The 5,000-nt window shown below is 53.8% G+C and overlaps 1 non-coding gene across 1 annotated transcript in view; it reads right to left on the reverse strand.

The window, feature by feature from the left end:
• The window catches only part of LOC126322810 (small subunit ribosomal RNA), a 1,893-nt gene extending 1,343 nt beyond the window's left edge, over positions 1–550 (reverse strand). Inside the window, exon 1 of the ribosomal RNA XR_007559222.1 lies at positions 1–550. This exon is cut by the window's left edge and continues 1,343 nt beyond it. This is a non-coding gene — a ribosomal RNA (small subunit ribosomal RNA).
• Positions 551–5,000: the final 4,450 nt, after the last annotated feature.

Here is a 5,000-nt window from a genome sequence, read left to right on the forward strand (position 1 = left end):
AGGATTTAAAGTGTACTCATTCCGATTACGGGGCCTCGGATGAGTCCCGTATCGTTATTTTTCGTCACTACCTCCCCGTGCCGGGAGTGGGTAATTTGCGCGCCTGCTGCCTTCCTTGGATGTGGTAGCCGTTTCTCAGGCTCCCTCTCCGGAATCGAACCCTGATTCCCCGTTACCCGTTACAACCATGGTAGGCGCAGAACCTACCATCGACAGTTGATAAGGCAGACATTTGAAAGATGCGTCGCCGGTACGAGGACCGTGCGATCAGCCCAAAGTTATTCAGAGTCACCAAGGCAAACGGACCAGACGAGCCAATCCGATTGGTTTTGATCTAATAAAAGCGTCCCTTCCATCTCTGGTCGGGACTCTGTTTGCATGTATTAGCTCTAGAATTACCACAGTTATCCAAGTAACGTGGGTACGATCTAAGGAACCATAACTGATTTAATGAGCCATTCGCGGTTTCACCTTAATGCGGCTTGTACTGAGACATGCATGGCTTAATCTTTGAGACAAGCATATGACTACTGGCAGGATCAACCAGGGAGCTGCGTCAACGAGAGCTGAGCAGCCGGCCGCCCGGGAGTGTGTCCCGAGGGCCCGCGCGAACACGCAAGCGTCCGCTCAATTATTCTGCAAACAGGAGGAGGCTGAGCTCCCCTGCACGATACACCTCGAAACCCTCTCAGGTCCCGGCGGCGCGCAGCGCCGTCCTAAGTACTTGGTCGGGTTCGAGAGAGGCGCAATCGCCCGGAGATAGGCGAGTAGACGCTTTCAGTGCGAACACCCGTGCTCCCAACTGAGCTTGCCGCTGCCGACAGAGGCCCGGGAGCGTGCTGTCGTGGCATTGCCGGCGGGAAACAACACGCGCCACCTACGGTGACCGGCAGCTCCAACGCCAGCGCCACAGAAGGGCAAAGCCCCACTTGGGTGCAGAAGCGAACTCTCCCAGCACAGCGCACGCGCCAACACGTCCGCAGAGCTGCGATACAAACCACCTGCGAGAACCGCTGGGGGCGACCGAGCAGCAGACGGCGTCGCGACGCCGAGTGCCGGGCGGCGGCGCATCCTCAACGCACACAGTCCGCAATCGGACCAGCACACTGCAGATGTCCACCGCGCTTCGCACCGGGCTCGACAGAACCCACTTTGGCCGCCTGGCGCCGCGCGCAGGGTGCGCCGGCGCATAGCTGGGACGCCAGCCGGGCCCGTCGGCCGGCGCTCCTGCCACTGGGCGCCCCCCACCAGCCGGCTGTAGTGCGTGCGCTCACGCAGCGCGCGGCCAGCACGCCGGGCGGCCCCCCCTCACCGGCCGGGGACTGTCCCGCCAAGCCACAGCCTCGTATCGCTTCATACCCACATGGCCAACTCAGGTTCGGGGGCATGGCGGGTACCGCCGAAACAACCGGTTCACAGATGTACCGATCGTCGCTATCACCGATGCACCTGCAGCGCGAACAACCGCTCAACAACTGATTTCCAGTTCATTTGCGGATCTTTGGCAGCAAACGTATACGTCAATCTACATTTGCGAAATCTACGATTCTGGCATGCCTGCATGTTATGTGTCACGACACGCTACATCAGCCCACATACACACTGCGGCATGTACACGAGAGAACACGTGGAAGATGGTCCGCGCACGTGTGCAATGTCCCTTGCGCGGTCGACTGTCAACCGGCCTCTGTAGCATGTCGCAGATGTGGAACGCGGTCCACCGTGCTATCATGTTGTGTGGGGCAATACGATTAAATAGGAAAACCCTCGTCGCTACATCAACAGACGGCTCACGCTGATTCCCGGCAGAGGGAGGAGGGGGGGGGGGGGGCCAACATGCAATACTTTCGTCCGTACCTACTTACCACATGTCTGTACGGCGTACAACAGTGCAATCTCGCTGTAATGGGGAGACGAGACAAGTAGCATCGTGCACAACATATGGCCCTTATGATTCGCCATTGTAGGGCGCAGCCGGTGTACGGTCAAGCATGTGCCACATTATGTCACTCAGTACGTAACGACGGATGATCAGTGTGGGTTACGCGTACATCAGCGGACAGTCCACACAGGCCGTACCACAACGTACACTGACTGCATCGACAACCGAATGCAACTGAACAGCTGCAAGGCTCATTTCACAAACAAACGCCTGACCGACCAGCTTGGAAGGGCAGGAGGGGAGGGCGATATTCGTTCTGTAGCGGTACACCCTTCCAGTGGTTAGCGGGACTGTGTAGAAAGTACGCAACACTCGAAAGACCTTTATGTGAGGGTACGCACCATGGCATCAAGAAATACACATGACACCAGAGGATCCAAGCAGTGAACTATGTTCAGAGGGTTGCTGTTAGGCAAAGCTACATTCCTGTGACGTTACATGTGACAGTTAAGGTGCAGTGTAAGTTAGGTTAAGGTGCAGTGTAAGTTAGGTTAAGGTGCAGTGTAAGTTAGGTTAAGGTGCAGTGTAAGTTAGGTTAAGGTGCAGTGTAAGTTAGGTTAAGGTGCAGTGTAAGTTAGGTTAAGGTGCAGTGTAAGTTAGGTTAAGGTGCAGTGTAAGTTAGGTTAAGGTGCAGTGTAAGTTAGGTTAAGGTGCAGTGTAACTTAGGTTAAGGTGCAGTGTAACTTAGGTTAAGGTGCAGTGTAACTTAGGTTAAGGTGCAGTGTAACTTAGGTTAAGGTGCAGTGTAACTTAGGTTAAGGTGCAGTGTAACTTAGGTTAAGGTGCAGTGTAACTTAGGTTAAGGTGCAGTGTAACTTAGGTTAAGGTGCAGTGTAACTTAGGTTAAGGTGCAGTGTAACTTAGGTTAAGGTGCAGTGTAACTTAGGTTAAGGTGCAGTGTAACTTAGGTTAAGGTGCAGTGTAACTTAGGTTAAGGTGCAGTGTAACTTAGGTTAAGGTGCAGTGTAACTTAGGTTAAGGTGCAGTGTAACTTAGGTTAAGGTGCAGTGTAACTTAGGTTAAGGTGCAGTGTAACTTAGGTTAAGGTGCAGTGTAAGTTAGGTTAAGGTGCAGTGTAAGTTAGGTTAAGGTGCAGTGTAAGTTAGGTTAAGGTGCAGTGTAAGTTAGGTTAAGGTGCAGTGTAAGTTAGGTTAAGGTGCAGCGTAAGTTAGGTTAAGGTGCAGCGTAACTTAGGTTAAGGTGCAGCGTAACTTAGGTTAAGGTGCAGCGTAACTTAGGTTAAGGTGCAGCGTAACTTAGGTTAAGGTGCAGCGTAACTTAGGTTAAGGTGCAGCGTAACTTAGGTTAAGGTGCAGCGTAACTTAGGTTAAGGTGCAGCGTAACTTAGGTTAAGGTGCAGCGTAACTTAGGTTAAGGTGCAGCGTAACTTAGGTTAAGGTGCAGCGTAACTTAGGTTAAGGTGCAGCGTAACTTAGGTTAGGGGCCAACGTGGGTTAGGTTAGGGGCCAACGTGGGTTAGGTTAGGGGCCAACGTGGGTTAGGTTAGGGGCCAACGTGGGTTAGGTTAGGGGCCAACGTGGGTTAGGTTAGGGGCCAACGTGGGTTAGGTTAGGGGCCAACGTGGGTTAGGTTAGGGGCCAACGTGGGTTAGGTTAGGGGCCAACGTGGGTTAGGTTAGGGGCCAACGTGGGTTAGGTTAGGGGCCAACGTGGGTTAGGTTAGGGGCCAACGTGGGTTAGGTTAGGGGCCAACGTGGGTTAGGTTAGGGGCCAACGTGGGTTAGGTTAGGGGCCAACGTGGGTTAGGTTAGGGGCCAACGTGGGTTAGGTTAGGGGCCAACGTGGGTTAGGTTAGGGGCCAACGTGGGTTAGGTTAGGGGCCAACGTGGGTTAGGTTAGGGGCCAACGTGGGTTAGGTTAGGGGCCAACGTGGGTTAGGTTAAGGGCCAACGTGGGTTAGGTTAAGGGCCAACGTGGGTTAGGTTAAGGGCCAACGTGGGTTAGGTTAAGGGCCAACGTGGGTTAGGTTAAGGGCCAACGTGGGTTAGGTTAAGGGCCAACGTGGGTTAGGTTAAGGGCCAACGTGGGTTAGGTTAAGGGCCAACGTGGGTTAGGTTGCCAGAGATGTGTCAAATCAGGATGTACGTTTGGCTGGTGTCAGGTGGTGGGTTGGTTCGATGCCTTTATAAGGGGTGTGGCCAAAGGGTATTTTATTACTTGTACCTTTTGTGTTGTGGCGTGGCGTTGCGTCCTGTGTTGATACTGGGTGGACCACTGTGGGTGTTGCTGGCTGATTTGAGCTGCGTTGTTTGCGGGTGATGTGAGACATTCTGTCTTATTAGTGGACGTGACGTTCCTCTTGTCGTTGTTTGGATAGTGTCCTGTGGCAGCGAGGATAAAATGGATGTTGTTGAACGATAGTGCTTTGGTGCTTTCGCTTTGTTACACACAGAGTGGACTGTGAGATAGGGTGACTGGGTCGAGTGCGGTTCACACTGTCCTCCCCAGTTTACAGTATGTATCATCTATGTATGTGGTCCTGCATCATTTACTAAGGAGGGACGTCAGACGACTGAAATATTAGTTATGTACTGATGTAAAGCAGAATGCTTACCTTCCACCAGTGGGCGAGTATCGACTCTGCCCCAGAGTTGCCACCGCAGGAAGAGGTGTCGGAAACACTACCCGCACACCGTCACCACTGTGCGGGGGGACGGACCCTCTATATCCTCAGCGGCGCACTCTTTGCCACCGAGCGTCACGTCTCGCGGCCCGCCGTCCAGAGCATGTATTGGGACAGCGGGACTTTGGCTTTTGGGAGATAACTCTTCATGAAGTGGAAGATATAGGGGTGGACTGCAATGTACGATTGCGGGAAAAGTCCGCCGTACATCCGCTCGAGTTGCGAGTCGGGCGGTGGGGGTGGCGCATTCACAGGTGCGGCTGGAGTGACCGTCGGTCCACCACTTTTGACTCGATTTGCGTCACCTGCGGTGAAGAGGGGGTGCAGCAGGCGTTTTACTCTGGGTCGTCAAGCGGGCGCTGTAGGCGACATCGACATCATAGTCGGCCGGCCGTCTCATAGAGGGCGGTATCGT

The sequence above is a fragment of the Schistocerca gregaria genome, unplaced genomic scaffold (genome assembly GCF_023897955.1).
Source record: "Schistocerca gregaria isolate iqSchGreg1 unplaced genomic scaffold, iqSchGreg1.2 ptg000841l, whole genome shotgun sequence".
NCBI classification, from domain to species: Eukaryota; Metazoa; Arthropoda; class Insecta; order Orthoptera; family Acrididae; genus Schistocerca; species Schistocerca gregaria.